General features: G+C 41.9%; 1 protein-coding gene across 2 annotated transcripts in view; it reads left to right on the top strand.

Annotated features, from left to right (window-relative positions):
- LOC143774209 (NXPE family member 3-like) overlaps positions 1 to 20,685 on the top strand; it is a 110,034-nt gene that overhangs the window by 52,014 nt on the left and 37,335 nt on the right. The gene's annotated exons all lie outside the window — the stretch shown is intronic.

Raw genomic sequence — 20,685 nt, 5'->3', positions numbered from 1 at the left:
TGCTTGGCATAGGTGGTTGTCCTGTATTGGATGTCTTCCTTTACTGGATGCTGCCCTTCCCGTGGTTGTTCCTTCCTGGGGAAAGGTCTGGCTATTCACTGCTTGCGTTGAGAAACACGTGATGGTGTCTCTGCAGCTATCCTACATGCATTTGCATATTTCCCATAAGGGATGGGGGCAGTGTTCTGGATCACTGCGTTGAGAAACACGTGATGGTGTCTCCGCGGTGTTGGATGTTTTGGTCTCCCCGAGGCCAATCATCTGTTCCTTCACAGCCTTTTACTAGGCACTGCTCCTAATAGCCAGATTCCTACTCCACACTGATGAGGGGCAAACACCCCGAAACAGCTGTCTGTGGATGGATACTATGCTTGGCATAGGTGGTTTTCCTGTATTGGATGTCTTCCTTTACTGGATGCTGCCCTTCCCGTGGTTGTTCCTTCCTGGGGAAAGGTCTGGCTATTCACTGCTTGCGTTGAGAAACACGTGATGGTGTCTCCGCAGCTATCCTACATGCATTTGCATATTTCCCATAAGGGATGGGGGCAGTGTTCTGGATCACTGCGTTGAGAAACACGTGATGGTGTCTCCACGGTGTTGGATGTTTTGGTCTCCCCGAGGCCAATCATCTGTTCCTTCACAGCCTTTTACTAGGCACTGCTCCTAATAGCCAGCTTCCTACTCCACACTGATGAGGGGCAAACACCCCGAAACAGCTGTCTGTGGATGGATACCATGCTTGGCATAGGTGGTTTTCCTGTATTGGATGTCTTCCTTTACTGGATGCTGCCCTTCCCGTGGTTGTTCCTTCCTGGGGAAAGGTCTGGCTATTCACTGCTTGCGTTGAGAAACACGTGATGGTGTCTCCGCAGCTATCCTACATGCATTTGCATATTTCCCATAAGGGATGGGGGCAGTGTTCTGGATCACTGCGTTGAGAAACACGTGATGGTGTCTCCACGGTGTTGGATGTTTTGGTCTCCCCGAGGCCAATCATCTGTTCCTTCACAGCCTTTTACTAGGCACTGCTCCTAATAGCCAGCTTCCTACTCCACACTGATGAGGGGCAAACACCCCGAAACAGCTGTCTGTGGATGGATACCATGCTTGGCATAGGTGGTTTTCCTGTATTGGATGTCTTCCTTTACTGGATGCTGCCCTTCCCGTGGTTGTTCCTTCCCGGGAAAGGTCTGGCTATTCACTGCTTGCGTTGAGAAACACGTGATTATGTCTCCGCAGCTTTCCTACATGCATTTGCATATTTCCCATAAGGGATGGGGGCAGTGTTCTGGATCACTGCGTTGAGAAACACGTGATGGTGTCTCCGCGGTGTTGGATGTTTTGGTCTCCCCGAGGCCAATCATCTGTTCCTTCACAGCCTTTTACTAGGCACTGCTCCTAATAGCCAGATTCCTACTCCACACTGATGAGGGGCAAACACCCCAAAACAGCTGTCTGTGGATGGATACCATGCTTGGCATAGGTGGTTTTCCTGTATTGGATGTCTTCCTTTACTGGATGCTGCCCTTCCCGTGGTTGTTCCTTCCCGGGGAAAGGTCTGGCTATTCACTGCTTGCGTTGAGAAACACGTGATGGTGTCTCCGCAGCTATCCTACATGCATATGAACTCGTAATGACCTGGAGAATCATAATAGCAGGTCAGTTTTAGCATTTAGTGAACCTAGCAAAAAAGCCAAGCAAAAAACAAGTGTGGGATTGCACTTTTTTTGCAATTTCACCGCACTTAGAATTTTTTTCCCGTTTTCTAGTACACGACATGGTAAAACCAATGATGTTGTTCAAAAGTACAACTCGTCCCGCAAAAAATAAGCCCTCACATGGCCAAATTGACGGAAAAATAAAAGAGTTATGGCTCTGGGAAGGTGGGGAGTGAAAAAGGAACATGGAAAAACGAAAAATCCCACGGTCATGAAGGGGTTAAAGGTGAACAAATATCTTGAATGTGGTTTTGAATACCATCAAAGAAGAAATTTTTAAAATGAGATATTGTTTGGGAGTTTGCTGTAATATGGACCCCCTCATAGTAACTTCAAATAGGAAATGTGCCTTACAAAAAAAATACATTGTTTTAAATCTCATTGAATAAAATTAAAAACCCTTGTATTATACTAAGAGAAATTAGAAAGTACAGCACTCTGGAGAAAAAGAAATGTATTCCTCCTAAGAGCCAAAAATATCATGAAAATATATGGTAAAAGAAAAGGTATCAATGGCCATGGACTGGGAAACGTAATTAAAAAATACAGCTAGCATTTTGTGGGGAAAATATCCTTCTTCTGCATTTCACTTGCCCATGCAGGGAAAGCAAACGGGACAGCAAAGTATGCAAAGTTCAGGCTGTCCTACTTCTTCATCTCGTGATATTTTATTTTTGTCATGTTGGGTTGTCAAGAAGTATCTGGTTTTGAAGTCTTCATAATCATAACCGTCTTCATCCACTGCTTGTTGTACTCCAGCTACTCCTACACCTTTTTCTTCGTTGTAGCATTAGTTATCAGTACCTGATTGTGTGACCAGAAAATAACCATATATGCCCAGTTATTTGCTTGTGTTTCAACTCTCTCCCATCTCTCCACGTTTCTGTTGATGCAGTTGCCACCACTCAGTGGACTTTACTGCTCCTTGGTAAGGGATGATGTATGCTCAACTTCAATGAAGAATACCCAGCCACCATTAGTTCTTGAAGACAAGGCTGCTCACTCTATAGCCTTACATGCACGAGAATGTGGGTCATTCCTTAAACATGTCAATGTAGTGTACTGCACTGTCAACAAGTGGAGCAGCAGTTACACATAGGAATAGAACATGTTTGTGACAGTCCATAATCATAGCCCGCTAGGGACAATACAAATATCTCTCCGAGGATCTGTTTATACCAGGAAGGTGACGGGCACAAGGGGGCATTCTCTGCTTCTGGTGGAGAGAAGGTTTTTCCACCAACATAGAAGAGGATTCTTTACTGTTAGGGCAGTGAGAATCTGGAATTGCTTGCCTGAGGAGGTGGTTATGGTGAACTCAGTTGAGGGGTTCAAGAGAGGCCTGGATGTCTTCCTGGAGCAGAACAATATTGTATCTTACAGTTATTAGGTTCTTTAGATGGACGTAGATTTGGGGATTTATTCTTACGGAATTTAGGCTGAACTGGATGGACAAATGTCTTTTTTCGGCCTTGCTAACTATGATGTACCAGGCCAGGTGTTGACAGCTCCACATTTATACATTACATCATCTTCTATGGACATTGCTATATCTGCAATAGTAACAGATGGCTGCATCCATTCCCACCCCTGGACTTTTTGTTATTCTCAGCTGAAGTTTTGCCCAACTGTCTTATAACTTATGAACATGGGCTACAAGGCTCATACAGTGGAGGAGTTGCTCCTCTGCAATGTCATGCTAAATGACACGTCAACTTTAACCCTGCAATGCAGTACGTCACAATACCAGGAAGCTTGTTGGTGCCCTGGGCACTTTTGGCAAAGTAACTCATGTTTCCTTCGTGGCTCACATTCTAATCATGGTCAAGAATTTTTTTTTAAGAAATATACATGCTTTAAGAAGGTGTTCCCCTGGCCAGAGAATGTTGCTGCTGTTTGTGAAGTAGAATGCCTTCCAGGCTTTACATACACAGAAGACTGTAGACTACCTGAGCACTGCGATTCTGCCATGACATAAAATTCAGCTCACCATATGTTGGAGCGTCTGTATGATCAGCATGGAGCAGCGATGAATTATATAATGTTGCCGTCAAACTGGAGCATGGGTTGATTTGAAATCAATCATTGGTAGCTGACGAAAGATGAGGGTCACCTACTGAAGTTCTTCAATAAAGGATCATAAATTTATCAGTAGGGACAAGTATGGTATCAATGACAACAATCCTACCATCTCCCACAACCAATACATATAAAAATGCTCACAAAAATGCAGCAAATGAAAATGGAAGAACAACTTATACAGGGGCAAAAATGGCCAGGAGACAGAGGGTCATGTGAATTTTTCTTCAAGCAGCCTTTTAGAACTGCATGAGCACCAGCCGGTTTAGTGGTTTAGTGGCTGTCTGTCTGCACTGTGGTTTTAAATGTGTGGATGTGCTGGACTGGCTGGATACAGAATGGAAGACATGTCCATTCTGCAGAAATCATCCCACACAGAGTGCCTTGCACTGCTTCTTCCCTCTGGACAGTCACTTCCAGCTTGCATCCTGAGACAGGAAAGAGGTTGCAAGATTGGACGTTGTCAGATTTGCCAATATACACTGCTCAAAAAAATAAATGGAACACTAAAATCTCACATCCTAAATATCACTGAATAAAATATTCCAGTTGAAAATCTTTACTCATTACATAGTGGAATGTGTTGAGAACAATAAAGCATAAACATGATTAATGGAAATACTCAAAATCAAATTGGAAAATGAAGTTACAGGCTGATCCAACTTCAGAGGAAATGCCTCAAGACCAGGAAATGATGCTCAGTAGTGTGTGTGACCTCCTCGTGCCTGTATAACCTTCATACAATGCCTGAGCATGCTCCTGATGAGGGTGCAGATGTTCTCCTAAGCGATCTCCTCCCAGACCTGAATTAAAGCATCAGTCAATTCCTTAACTTTCTGTGGTGTAATGTGAAATTGGTGAATAGAACGAGATGCTATTAACCTGCAAATTAACACCATATTTGCCGGGTAATCACATTTATCTACATGACATGCTTCCTTTAAGATAATGGGCAGTTACACTAAATGATTGATTTGATTTTGATTTCTCTTTTGTTCACGTACTTTGCATTTTGTTAATTGATAAAAATACATTATTGCTATTTTTGAAAACATTCTTACTTTGCAGCATTTTATCCCACACCTTCAGAAGACAGTATGCAGTAATGTGTAAGTGCACTGTTTTGCACTCATTTTTTACTTCTGCAATTCATCAACACTGTGTGCCACGACAATACCGCAAGCTGCTGCCACATTTTGATTCTGTGCATTTACTCCCCGATGATTCTTTCTTGGTTACGCACTTTATGTCAAAGAAGTAATATGCAAAACAGTATTTCTTCCAAATAATAACACACATTTTACCTGTTTCATACCTGTTTTACTAGTCTAATTTACCCTCCATACACTTTACAGCAATACTGCAGCTGTTACCTCATTTGGCCTTCCGGGCTTGAACCTACCTGGGATATTTGAAGTCCTTTATAGTTTGGGGTACACAATTTTGTTAGTAAAAAATAGACAAAAACACAGAACAAACTAAATCTACATATTGAACTGTAGAGGTCGGATTTAGACCACCTGTTCAACCCTTTAAGAACAAGGCCACTTTATACGTTAATGTCCGGGCCTCATTTTCCAAATTTGACCAGTGTTACTTTAGGAGGTAATAACTCTGGAACGCTTAACATATCCCACTGATTCTGAGATTATTTTTCATAAAATGCTGTACTTTATGATAGTGGTAAATTTTGGTCAATATGATTTGCGTATATTTGTTAAAATCAAAAATTTGACTAAAAAATTCACAATCTTCAAACTTTATTTTTTTATGTGAACAAAAAAAGGAGAAAAAAGCCAGCTCACCCAATGAAACACCGGTGCACGGAGGGCCATCCTGGTCAGACGTGAATGCATAATGAAGAAAAAAGTTCACCTCCAGCTCCTAGGATAAAATTACCAAATTTGTTTATTCAAAAATATCTTTAAAATTCCATTAAGGATTCCAGGACACAAAACATCAGACAGATGAAAGAGCGACGCGTTTCGATCAACACAGTGATCTTTATCAAAGCTTTGGTACTCGGAAAATTGCTAGCATTTCACTACTCGCCTCGTACTATTCGGATCTCCCCCACCCAGCATATACAGTAGGTGTATATATATATATATATATATATATATATATATATATATATATATATATATATATATATATATATATATATGTCATTGACACATATATATAAATATATTTATATTTCATAGAGTGTTAGCTAGCAGAAAAGCCGGCAATTCAATTGTCGGCTTCTGCATAATCATTGCAGAACCCGACAGGATATAAGACATGGTTTACATACAGTAAACCATTATATATCCATTATGTTTTTATATGTCCCTCATTAATAATGTTAGCATTGTGTGTGTAAAATTTGAAAGCTGTAGGGGTTAAGTGCAATTATCTCAAGTGCAATAGTAAAGTCTCACACAGTAATCCATATCTGGGGGTATTTACATTTACAACCAGGAGCGCTGCTAATGCGGATGCTCCTGGCTGTAAACGACTGGCGAACGAATGAAATGCAAGGAAAGGAGCTTTGGTAACTAGCGGTGCTGTCACCAAAGCTGTACCCCCTGGCAGCATGAACGCAAATGATTTTCCCATGCTACAGTTCATATGAGTTCATGCAGCCAGGGGGCGGAGCTTCAGTGTCAATGAGGGTCCAGCAGACAATTACTCGCATTTTCCATTCATTACCTTGGACTCGCTACTCGTACCGAATACCTGAGTATTACGGTATACTCGGTACGCGTATAGCGAGTCCGAATATTTCACTACTCGCTCATCCCTATTAGTAAATAACATTTTCCACATATCCAATTTACATCTGTATTATTTTTTAAACATAATTATTTTTTTCTAGGAAGTTAGAAGGGATTAATACAGTATTTATCATCAAATTCTCATTTTTCCAACAAACTTTACAAAATCAGTTTTTTAGGGACCACATCATATTTGAAGTACCGTATATACTCGTGTAGAAGACGACCCGAGCATACCTACTTTTTCTTCAAAAATTTTGAAACCCTATTGACTCGATTATAAGCTGGGTATGATATCTACCTTAATTTCTATTCTGTTATGCATGGTTCCTCATCCCTATCCTTGCTGCATGGCTCCTTATCTCCATCCTTATATGCATGGCTCCTTATTCCCATTCTGGAATGCATGGTCCCTTATTCCCATCTTGGTATACATGGCTGCTCATCCCCATCCTGTTATGCATGGTTTCTCATCCCCATCCTTGTACGCATGGCTCCTTATCCCCGTCCTTTTACGCATGGCTCCTTATCCCCGTCCTTTTACGCATGGCTCCTTACCCCCATCCTTATAGGAATGGCTCCTTATTCCCATCCTGGTATACATGGTTCCTTAGTCCCATCTTGGTTTGCATAGCTCCCCATCCTGCTATGTATGGTTTCTCATCCCCATCCTTGTACGCATGGCTCTTTATCCCCGTCCCTGTATGCATGGCTCCTTATCCCCATCCTTATATGAATGGCTCCTTAGTCCCATCTTGGTTTGCATGGCTCCCCATCCTGTTATGCATGGCTCCTTATCTCCATCCTTGTATGCATGGCTCCTTATCCCCATCCTTGTCTACATGGCTCCTTATCCCCATCCTTGTCTACATGGCCCCTTATTCCCATCCTTGTATACATGGCTCCTTATCCTCATTCTTGTATGCGTGGCTCCTTATCCCCATCCTTGTCTACATGGCTCCTTACCCCATTCTTGTATGCATGGTTCCTCATCCCCATCCTTGCATGTATGGCCGCTTATAAGAAAAGCATTAAAAAACATCCTACTTACCTTCCCTGCACGCCCTCGCAGCATCTCATTCCGGCTTCCAGCAGCTCCTCCGGCCGGGTGATCACATTTCCCTGCTCTTTGCTAATCACCTCTCTCCAGTCTGTGGGAGTAGAGAGAGGTGAATATTCATTACTTTAATGAGCGGGCAACCGTTAGAGCCAGGCAGCTGCTGGAAGCCTGCGGATGTGGCTGAAACTTTGCAGAGAAATTAATTATCATTGCCAGTGCAGTGAATATTTATTTCTCTTTAGCAGTGGGCACAGGCTTATGCTGCAGCCGCCGGCTCATGCCTCCTGTGACGCGCTGCTCTGCCATTCCCCTCCCCCGCCATAAACTGGGACAATGATTCGTTTATAAGCTGTGGGGGGGGGGCATTTTCAGCATTAAAAAATGTGCTGAAAAACTCAGCTTATGCACAAGTATATACGGTAACTTTGAAGGGTCTAGATGACAGAAAATACCTCAAAGTGACACCATTCTAAAAACTGCACCCATAAAAGTGCTCAAAACCACATTTAAGATCTTTATTAACCCTTCAAGTTCTTCACAGGAATTAAAGGATTATTGAAGGAAAAAAATGAACATTTTACTTTTTTTCACAAAAATGTTATTTAACTTCATTGTTTTTATTTTCAAAAGGGTAAGGCTTGGTTCACATTGTGTTCAGTGACTCCGTTAAATGGACTACGTTACACTGTGTGCGGTGTAACTTAGTCCGTTAATGCCGCCATTGAATGCAATGATGGATGCACCGCTAGTGCATGCCCACAATGGGCGTGTGCTAGCGATGTGCTGTCATTGAGTGACTGACCCGAGACGCGGGCTGCAGCGTTTGGGCACATGGCAGCGCTTGGAAGGTAAGGAGTACCATTTGACTTTTATAATGCAAAATTGTCTGTAATCGAGAAGGGGCACCATGTAGCATTTCGAGAGCAGCTCATGTGCCAAAGCAGTGGAATGCCCCTCAAGAGACTCTTTTTTGAAACTACAGCCCTCAAGGAATATATTTAGAGGTATGATCTTGATCTTACAGGTGCTTAGTGGAATTTTAAAACATGGACCATGAAAATAAAAAAAAAATCCCCAGAAATGCTTTAGTCCCACATTTTTAATTTTCACAAAGGTAACTTGAAAAAATCTACCCAAAAATTAGCTATGCAATGTCTCCTGAGTACAGCAGTGCTCTATATGTGTTAATACTTTTTAGGCACAATGAAAAATTCAGAAGGGAAGGAGCGCCATATCAGGTGCAGATTTGCCTGGAGTGGTTTGGGGGTGTCGTCTCACATTGGCAGAGCTTCTGAGGTGTCAGGACAGCAGAACCCCCATAAGTGACCCCATTTTATAAACTACTCCTCTTAGGCCGGGGACACACACAACGTATAAAAAACGGACCGTATTTTACGGCCGTAATACGCAGAAATGTTCCAAAAATAGTGATCCGTATGTCATCCGTAGGCAGGGTGTGTCAGCCGGATTTACTTCATGGGACCTGACAGTTCATCAGAAGGTATGTATATTGTTGGTTTCTTATTTTGCCAAGAGAGGGTCTTCCGGATGGATTGAGAGAGCAATAAAATACTTAAACAACCTGTGTGTTTATTTCATTAAACTACTTTTTAATAATGTGTGTGTGTGTTTTTTAACCCTTTAATACAATTGGATTAATAATGGATAGGTGACATAATTGACGCCTCTCCATTATTAATCTGGCTTAATGTCACCTTAAAATAGCAAGGTGGCATTAACCCTTCATTACCCCATATCCCACCGCTACAGGGAGTGGGAAGAGAGTGGCCAAGTGCCAGAATAGGCGCATCTTCCAGATGTGCCTTTTCTGGGGTGGCTGGGGGCAGATGTTTGTAGCCAGGGGGGGCCAGTAACCATGGACCCTCTCTAGGCTATTAACATCTGCCCTCAGTCACTGGCTGTACCACTCTGGCGGAGAAAATTGCGCGGGAGCCCACGCCAATTTGTTCCGCGATTTAACCCTTTATTTTACAAGCTACAGCACCCACATTTTGCACATACACACTACTAACATTAGTAGTGTGGAATATGCAAAAAAGAAGGGATATGAGATGTTTACTGTATGTAAACCATGTCTCATATCCTGTCGGGTTTGTGAAGGAGAAATGAAAAGCCGGCAATTGAATTACTGGCTTTTCTATAGAACACCGCTGCGTATTTCTCGCAATGCACATGCATGGTCCGTGTGTAATATGATTTTTTCTCGCACCCATAGACTTGCATTGGCGTGTCTCGGCCGAGATATGCTGACAATCGATTTCACTCGGATCCTGAATACGGCGGAGAAAATATCGGATGATGGGAGCTGCACCATAGATTAACATTGGGCCGAGTGCTATGCGATTTTTGATCGCATAGCACTCGGCCGTATTACGGTCTAGTGTGACCCCGGCCTTAATGTAATCTTCTAGTGGTGCAGTGATCATATTGACATCACAGGTGCGTTACAGATACCATTGAGCGGTGAAGTAAAAAAAATACCACTATAAAGTTGTTTTAGCCCCAGATTTTACACTTTCATAAGAAGAAAAAAATAAAAATAGCAACATAATTTGTTACACTATTTCTGCTGAACGGAGCAATACCCCATACGTGGCTGTACAGTACTCTTTGGCTACACGACTCAGGAGGGACGGACCACTACTTGACTCTTGGAAAGCAAATTTTCAAAGAATAATTTACAGACTGCATTTACAGAGCCCGTTATTGCCAGAAGAACAGCATTCCTCCTTAACCACTTTCTGCCATTGGACGTACTGTTCCGTCCATGTGGGGTGGGCCCTAATTCCCAAGGACGGAATAGTACGTCCAGCGCGATCGGCCGCGCTCACGGGTGGAGCGCGGCCGATCACGGCCCGGTGTCAGCTGATTATCACAGCTGACATCCAGCACTATGTGCCAGGAGCGGTCACGGACCGCCCCGGCACATTAACCCCCAGCACACCGCGATCAAACATGATCGTGGTGTGCCGGCGGTACAGGGAAGCATCGCGCAGGGAGGGGGCTCCCTGCGGGCTTCCCTGAGACTCCTGGAGCAATGCGATGTAATCGCGTTGCTGCGAGGGTCTCTTACCTCCTATCCCTGCAGGCCCTGGATCCAAAATGGCCACGGGGCTGCATCCGGGTCCTGCAGGGATTACTTCCGGGTGCAGACCAGGCTCTGGTAAGCCTGCAGCACTGGAACTCAGATCGGTGATCTGACAGAGTGCTGTGCAAACTGACAGATCACCGATCTGTGATGTCCCCCCCGGGACAAAGTAAAAAAGTTAAAAAAATTTTTTCCATATGTGTAAAAAAAAAAAAGAAAAAAAAAATCCTAAATAAATAATAAAAAAAATAAATATTCCCATAAATACATTTCTTTATCTAAATAAAAAAAATCAAACAATAAAAGTACACATACTTAGTATCGCCGCGTCCGTAACGACCCCACCTATAAAACTTTATCACTAGTTAACCCCTTCAGTGAACACTGTAAAAAAAAAAAAAAAAAAGGCAAAAAACAACGCTTTATTCTCATACCGCCAAACAAAAAGTGGAATAACACGCGATCAAAAAGACGGATATAAATAACCATGGTACCGCTGAAAACGTCATCTTGTCCTGCAAAAAACGAGCCACGATACAGCATCATCAGCAAAAAAATAAAAAAGTTATAGTCCTCAGAATAAAGCGATGACAAAATAATTATTTTTTCTATAAAATAGTTTTTATCGTATAAAAGTGCCAAAACATAAAACAAAAGATATAAATCAGGAATCACTGTAATCGTACTGACCCGAAGAATAAAACTGCTTTATCAATTTTACCAAACAGTATAAACGCCTATATAAATTTTCAAAATTTTCGCCAAATTTCCATTTTTTTCACAAATAAACGCAGGTAATATCAAATAAATGTTACCACTATCATGAAGTACAATATGTCAAGAGAAAACAATGTCAGAATCACCAGGATCCGTTGAAGCGTTCCAGAGTTATAACCTCATAAAGGGACAGTGGTCAGAATTGTAAAAATTGGCCCGGTCATTAACGTGCAAACCACCCTTGGGGGTGAAGGGGTTAATATACCCCAATTTGTAGATATCACCCCTCTGAGAATTTTTCTATAGTGTAGTGATGATATTGACTCCATCAGAGTTGTCCAGAAATGAGCAGCAATGGTTGTTTAAAACGGATATATTCCATTCTAGTGCTCATATATGGAGCCCAGCTCATGTTTCTGGAGACACGCACCCCGTAAGTTAAGTGAGCTCTCTTCTCTAAAGTAATGCCAATGATGTGGACACTAGCTGCAGTTTAGACATAATGTGTGTCTTAGGAGGAGAGGCCATTTGGATTTGGGAGAGCAGATTTAACTGGATTTCTTTTGGTGGGTGAGATGTCACTTTTGCAGGGCTTTTTTGCTACCAGTAATGTGGAAGCCCCTTATAATACCATAACCAGATGACGAATGTGAGTGGAGCCTTTTTTTTTGTGGGTTGAGTAGAAGCTTTTATTGGTGTCATTTTGGGGTCACATAATATTTTTGATTAATTTACATTTATCCTGTGCTCTACGTTGAGCAGTTACATTGGGGTTTCCATCTAAATCTACAAAATATGTGATTTGGATGAAACCCCCGTGGGATTCGTTCACTATAATGAGGCAGAAACTTACTCTGGATTTCTTCTGGCTTCTGTTTGATGACATCCGGCTTTTCAAAGTTAAACAAAACTGTGACTGGCTGCACTTTTATACACACCTAAAAAGATGGACACCACCAGATTGTAGGTCTGATGGTGTTCACAGTGCCTCCATCTGCCTCATTATCAGAAATCTTCTGCCACTGGTTTCATTTGAAAGGAAACCACATTGTAAGGGCTCAAGGTAGTGCACAGTATAAATGTGCGCCGAGCCTTACTGAGATCAACAAAGAAATGAACAGCAGATGAAGAATTGTGTTTATTTTTTTATGCTGTTCCTTGTGAGGTATAAGTGACTAGACAACGTTATTCTTTGAGTTGATTACAGCAATACTAGATTGATAGAGTATTTTCTTGTTTGCCTGCATTCACACAATAAAAAAAGTTTAGTTTTTTTTGCAAAATAAAGTTTTTGCATCCCCATATTTTGAGAGCTATAATTTCTCTATATTTCTGGCAAATGTGTCATGTTAGGGCTTGTTTTTTGTGAGACAAGTTGACATTTTTATTGGCACCATTTCGAGTAGCATGACATTTTTTTCCCTTTCTATTCTGATTATTCAGAGGCAGAATGAACAAAAAACAGCAATTCAGGATTTTTTTTAATGCTGTTCCCTGTGTGGTAAAAGTGATAAGGCAGCTTTATTTTTCAGATCAGTATGATTATAGTGATACCACATTTATATTCTTTTTTATCACTTTTTTATCGCTTTTACACAACAAAAACTATTTTATAGTAAAAATATTTGTTTTTGCATCGCTTTTGCATCGCTTTGTTCTGGGACATTTCTATTTTTCCCACTGATTGTGGGACAAGATGATTTTAGATTTGTCTTTTTGTGTGGGTCTTTTTGACTGCATTTTATTCCACTTTTTTTTCCAGCAGTGTGATGAAAAACCATGGTTTCTTCAACTGTTTTATGGCGATCACTGAAAGGGTTAACACTAGTGGGCCAGTTTGATATGTCAGGTGATTCGGGACATAGTGATACCAAATGTTTGCACTTGTAATTGTTTAATTTTGTTTTTACATCATGTATTGCAATGCACCAGCATTGCAATGCATGAGACCCATGTTATTACACAGGCATTTCTCCTGCTATACCCTGCCTATGGCTAGGTGTAATTAGTCTCCGTACATGGCACACCAGGATGACACTGTCAGATCTCCGGGTGCCGTGACAACCATCGGCTCCTAAAGATTTTGTCATGAGGGTGCCAATGGGGAAAAGAGAGGGAGCCCCATCCCTCTTATAACCTTGCAAATGTCACAATTGTTTTAGATTGTGGCATCTGTAAAGGTAATGAGCCAGGGGCGGTGCTAGCAACGTTCCTGGCTCTCACTGTAGGTGCTCGGCTGTTAGCTGCGCTGAGCTCCTGCTTTGATCACACGGGATGTGTTGATATTTCAACACCTCTTGCATGATCATACTATGATCAGTCAGTCAGTGCGAGGATCACTGACATGGATCCCTGCACCTCTTCCGTGCTGCTCAGCTGTCAGTGACCGCTGTTGACACGGAACTGTGCTAACACGCTTTGGGAGTTTTAAAGTATGATTGACTTAGCACGCTATGCTGCAGGAAGTTGATTAAGTAGGAACTTCAACACAGCAAAAGAAAATGAAACTGTAGGTCTTGCTTCAGTGTAAATTTATTTTCATATGGAAAGGAGTCAAAAACAGATCTGGCCTTATTGGCAAGACCTACAGTTTCATTTTCATTTGTGGTGCTGGACCATGAGTCGTGTCCTCAAGCACACAATTCTTTTAAAAGGACAGTGCACTGGTCTTTATTATTATACTTTGCAGCAGGACCTTACACTAGCTCACGTCATCCTATGTCCGTAATTAGTCATAAAAGGGTTAAGGTAATTTGAGACAGGAGTAATCTTTCATTTCTGTCATTTACGCCTGTGTCTATTCTGCTCCTTAGTCCCTTCAGCGACAGTACTCCAAGAGCTAAGGAAGATATTTCACCTAAACTATTTTCAGTATAGCACACTGTGTTCTCTGGGGAGATGGCTGCAATGGCAGAGATGTAATACTCTGAGTCAGGACAAATAAAAAGGTGGGCATCAGGCATGGGGGCAAGAAGATCAGGTCATTTACCTCACTGAGGCAACTCTAGGGTCAAGCTAGGGATTATGTTGATAATGATAATGACAAAATTTGATGTCATTAGAGAAGGAGAGTGTCACAATTCCACCCTTTATTGTGTCTGGGATGCAGATAATATCGGCTCAGCCATCCAATCTGTTACTAGGGCATGCTGAGCTGACAGTACTTGGACAGCCCGTCTATCTAATTTCAGACAGGGAGGTGCTGGCTCTCTCCAGGTGTTCACTGCCAGAGATGATTTTTCTGCTACTTAGCTGGGCTGTTAATGCCAGATGTTTGCTACACTTACATTCAGCTCTGTGTGGTTTGTTTCTCTGTGCCTTGTGTTCTGCTTGTTAATCTTTTGTTGCCTGACCTTGGACCTCCATATAACTAGAGATGAGTGAACTTGCTTGGAAAACATTTGCCAATCTCAAAATCAGACCTAACATTGCACATTCGGATTTGTGTATGGATCCCCGAGCTTTTTTCCTAGAAATCAACAAAAGTTGGCCAAAGTTCAGTAAATGACCATGTTCACCATGTTCAGACTTCAGTCTTTCTGTAGCAGCACAGGCGGCAAAACGTCCCTCACACATGCACACTGATGACATATGGATGACATCCCTGTATTATCAGCATGACATGTATCGGAACCTGGAAAGCAGTGGTACTATTCACTCTGCTCCCCGGCGCCAGGTGATGAAGACAGCTCTCCTCACTCTCCCCTGATCTCGCTGTGATCAGCGCTAGCAGGGTACAATGTTAAGAGTTGTATTCAGCTGTTAGCAGCGAAAGCAGGGGGCAGCTGATGGGAATATTCATCAGCCACTGTCTGCACTATAAAAACATCAATATACAAAAAAAAATGGTCAAATATACAAATATACACACAACACGTTAGTGGCAGGGCCAAATTTTTGAAATCTGACTAGTGTCACTTTATGTGGAAATAACTCTGGAATGCTTCAACATATCCCATTGATTTAGAAACAGTTTTTTGCGGCACATTATACTTTATGATAATGGTAAATTTAGGTTGATGTTTTTTTTATAAATAAACAAAAAACATATCAAAAAATTGACAAAAATGTAAAAAAATTCAATTTTCAAACTTTGAATTATTATCCCTTTAATCCAGATAGCCATACCACAGAAAAATTTTAATAAATCACATTTCCCACATGTCGGCTTTACATCAGCACCATTTGTAAAATGCTATTTTATGTTGTTAGCATTTCAGGAGGTTTAAAAATGTGGCAGTAATTTTTCATTTTTTCAAGGAAATTTCCAAAATTTATTACCATTTTAAAAACCGCACCCCATGACATACCAAATACTGCTGTCAGGTAGTTTATTTACCCTTCAGGTGCTTTTCAGGAATTAATGCAAAGTGGCATGACAGAAATGAAGAAATGTATTTTTACCTCCCAAATGTTGCTAACTTCTGAACAGGCCGCTATATACGTCAGACTCTAAGACTGCTATTTGCCTGTGATTTGCCATGACAACACAATCATCACCTCTGGGTGCTGATGGTGTTAAATAGGAAGCCCCCACACTCTGTTAACCATTTTTTATATGAAGTAGTCCCTTTTGACAGCAGGATCTAAGGGGTTAAACAGATATGGACAGTACCAACACTAGCAACATTCACAGATAAATCCACCAAACGCTTTTCTCCAGTAACCTCCAGCAACAACCTCAAACCAAAAAGCAAAAGCTAACTCTGACAATGAGAGCTAGCCAGGACTCCATTTATATAGGAGATGGGAGTGACTAAAAGTGCACAGCTGAGAGCCTTAGCTCCAGGAGCTCCAAACAATGCAGATTAACCCCTTCACTGCCCAAATAAATTTGCACCATTTAAAGTCAAATTGTCAGCAGCTTGGGCTGATGTAAGATACGGCCATCACCTTTCAGGGCTATAATTAATTCTGTAATGCTGCATATAAGCCCCAAACCCGGCCTTGAAGAACTGAAAAATAAGTTTTATTATACTCACTTGGGGGTGTTCTGGTCCGATGGTCGTCGCTGGTCTTGGCCCGGTGCCTCCCATCTTCTTATGATCGCCACCCTCATGCTCGCTTCTTGTTGATGACGCGATCCTGCATCATCCACAAAGGCTCTCCGACATCACGCTCCTGCGCAAGTGTACCTCTCTACCCTGTTGAGGGCAGAGCAAAGTACTGCAGTGTGCATGCGCCAGGGCTCTTTGACCTTTTCTGGCACCTGCGCACTGCAGTACTTTGCTCTGTCCTCAACAGGGTAGAGAATTATGCCTGTGCAGGAGCGCGATTAAATTTTCCCTATCCTTTTTTTTGCACGTATGAATCCTGTTCACATGCTTAGTTAAAAGGTGGCAAATTTTTATGCAGAAGACTCAGAATCTAGCTAAGGTATACCAGAGATTGAAGTCATCACAACATCACTTGCAGGGTCATAAAATTAATTTTATAAATACTTCCTTTTGCACTCCACTGCCAACAGTGACTGAGATCTCAGTACCCCCTGATGGAGAGTTGGTCTCTCATCAACCTGTAATGGCCATTGTAGAGGTGGATGCTTCAGAGGTCGAAGTAGTGGCAGTTTTATCAAAGGGGCTCAAATATCTGAATAGCCTGTATCCATGTGCTTTTTTCTCTAAAATATTCTAGTCTGTGAAAATAAATTATGATGTTTAGAATCGAGAGTTACTTGCTGTTAAATTGGTCTTTGAGGAATGGAGGCATTTTTTCGAGGGCGAGGGGGCAGTTCATCTATTTACTGTGGTCACTGATCTTAAGATCCTAGCTTACATTAAATCAGCTAAACGGCTAACTCCTAGACAGGCCAGATGGTCCTTAAAATTTCTATTTCACATTCCGACCAGGTTCTAAGAATGTGAAAGCTGATGCATTAACTCATAGTCTTGATTCAGTTTCTCCTCCAGAATCTCAATCCGCTATTATTCCTCAGGGTAGTGTGGTTTCTATGGTAACCTTGGAGTCTAAAGAGAAGATCTATAAAGTCCAGTCATTGGCTTCTTCTGCTACTCCAGGGTCCAAATAACATGTGCCTGTGTACCTAAGATTGCATCTGTTATATGAGTTTCATGATTTCATGATATATTGGTCATCTGTGGATTACTGTTACATAAAAAAGTCATTGCAAGACTTTTTGGGTGGCTGTCCATAATAATTTTAAAGATTTTGCATCTGCTTATGAAGTCTGTGCATGCAATAAAGTCAGTCATAGCCGGCCGGCCTGGTTATTGGCTCCATAACCAGTTCCAGAAAGACCATGTACTCATTTGTCCGTGGATTCACCACAGATACGCTTCTGTCTAGTGGGAAAACTGCTATCTGGGTGGTGGTTGACCAATTTAGCAAACAAGCTCATTTTGTTCCTTTGCTAAGATTACCTAATGCAGAAATATTCTTCAACTTATTTATGTCTCATATTGTAAGGTTACATGAGATCCCTCTTAATATTGTGTCTGACAGGTGAGTGCAATTTGTCTTTAAATTCTGGAGAGCTTTTTGCGGTAGACTTGGGATTGCCTTGTCATTTCACCTGCTTACCACCCTGAAACCTACGGTCGAACCGAGAGGACAAATTAACCTTTTGAACAAATTTTAAGGTGCTTTGTGAAAGCTCAGCAGGATGACTGGTCTTCATTACTACCTCTGGCTGAGTTTGACAGTCAAGTAAATAAGTCAACTAGAACCTCTCTGTTTTTCTAGACTTATGGTTTTCATCCCCATTTTGTTGAATTTTCTTGGATTAGTTCTGTAAATTACCAGCTATGTCTATGAGATTTCAGAAATCTCAGGCACAGAGCTTGGTTTTTTGCCCTCGGTATTTTGTGAAAAACCTTGCATTTTTCAGAATAGAGCATATCACTTCTTTCAGTGTTTTGTCAGTGTTTTCTCAACATTTTTCAATCATTGAAAGTAATGGGTGGTAAAAAAAAAAACGCTGAAAAAAATTCAGGGATCAACTTTTTATGTGTTTTTCGTGCCTGATCAAGTCGAATCAGATTTGTCTTTGTTTTTTTACACCAAACTTTATCTTTAGGCACAAGAGACACCTGAAGCATGACAAAAGCATATTAAACAACACAACAAAAGGAACAAAACCTAGGTTTTTGAATCTGCTTCCTTTCTGACAAAAGAGAAAAAATGCAGCACAAACACTACGTGTGAACATAACCTAATGCTTATATTCCTGGCAGCAGGAATCGCGGCCTCGTGTAGTATCTGGTCACTGTCAACAACATCATCATTATCATTTACATCTTCATAAGCTGGTCATACTCTGACTCCTCCTCCTTCTGTGCCATGTAGTTATCCCTGATTATGTGTTGAGGAAACAGACAAACTCCCATTCAATTCAACTTCCGCCTGGTTAAGCGCTGGTGTTCAGTGGTGTACCGCCAATGGCTGCAGGCCATGCCACTGCTATGGGGCCCGTGAGCTGGGGGGTCCAGTGACAGTGCCCACACCTGGCTCCCCTGTGCCCCTCAGTGCAAACACAAAATGATGGGGATGGAAGTGTTTGCTGACGCTCCCTCCTTTTTCATCATTGCTCGCGGTAAGCATCGGAGCAATAATGATGAAGGAGGAAGAATTGTCAAACACTTCCTCCCTCATCATTCTTCTTCTGCGTCTGACTTGTCAGAGCAGCAGGCGTTATGATGTCATTACAGCCCACCCGCTGTTCTGAGATGAGTGGTGCTTCACATCACAGGCTCAGGAGACTGGAGCATTGGGTGGAATGAGGAGGGATGAGTTTTTTGTCTATTTATGTAAATCAGTGACTAGCTTATGGAGGACAACGGAGGTTGCATGATATTATATGTAGGACCTTGGTGGTGCATTTTATTGTATGGAGGACCATTCGAAATGCATTATATTGGATGGAGGACTATTGGGGGTGCATTATATTGTGTGGAGGACCATGGGGGTGCATTATATTGCGTGGAGGACCATGGGGGTGCATTATATTCTAAGGAGGACCATAAGGGTGCATTATATTGTGTGTAGGACCATGGGGGTTCATTTTATTGTGTGAAGGACCACAGTTATTGCATTATTTTTTATGGATGACCCTGGGGAGTGCATTATACTGTATGGAGGACCATGGGTTGATGCATTATATTCTATGGAGGACCATGGGGAGTGCATTACACTATATAGAGGATTATGGGGGCACATCATACTATATGGAGGATTATGGGGGATGCATTATACTATGTGAAAGGTTATGTGGGGCATTATAATATTTGAAGGGCTATGTGGTGGGCCTTTATACTGTATGCAAGTAGTTATATAGTGTAAAGGTTTGTGTGGGGTCCATCATACTGTGTGGAAGGCTGTGTGGGGGCCACAGTTGGAGGATCATACTGTGTTGGGGTCACCATACTTTGCCTTGGTGGTTGAGGTGGAATACAGGAGGATCATTATACTGTGCATGTAGAGGTTAATGTGGAGGAATTCACCATGGGTGTATCATACTATTTCTGCTGGGCACTTTTGTTGGCATCAAACTTCATGGGGCAATGAAAGAGGAATCTAGGATTTTAGCAGGAGGTAAATTTCTATGTAAAGGCTGGAAAATTATGATATAATCTCTTCTGTGATCCCAACAATTATTTCATTTATTTTTTTGCGGGGGAAGGGGCCCATTTAGAACTTCTGCTAAGGGGCCCCATCATATCTAAGCATGCCGCTGCTGGTGGTGTATATAGTGCTTTACAACTAAGTTGGGTTATGTGTCGCCTTAGAAATGATAGTGTATTCTCGTGTCACAGGAAGACTCCAGCTCAACTGGAAACCTCCTGCTCAATTTTCCCCTACACAGTAGAATGTGGGCTCTCTCATCTTGTTTTTGACCTTTAAAGTGCACTGGAGCAGCCACTGTCGGGTGGGACAGGTATTCTTATCTACAATCCTTTGGGTAATTATTTTCAGCATCACCAATACTACACTGTAACCAGGACTGACAGAGAAGTGTCCATGGTGGTGACCTACATCTGGCTCTACCACCCGGTGTTGTTTATCTACTTCCTATTACAAATCTTCTGCATTCTTCTAAACAGCCTTGACCCCATCCCCAACTGCATCATGGCACATACATGCATACACCTTCACAGTCATTATTTTCATTCATGTGTGGTATAGGGCTTCCATATAGTTTTACAGTTTGTGAGTATGATTGATAAAATTCATACAGTAGACGAGATACTGCTTTGCATCAAGCTGAATATCTCACACTGGATG

This window comes from Ranitomeya variabilis, chromosome 5 (assembly GCF_051348905.1).
Source record: "Ranitomeya variabilis isolate aRanVar5 chromosome 5, aRanVar5.hap1, whole genome shotgun sequence".
Taxonomy (NCBI): Eukaryota; Metazoa; Chordata; class Amphibia; order Anura; family Dendrobatidae; genus Ranitomeya; species Ranitomeya variabilis.
The sequence above is the reverse complement of the archived record's forward strand: the minus strand, read 5'-3'. Positions and strand labels throughout refer to the sequence as shown.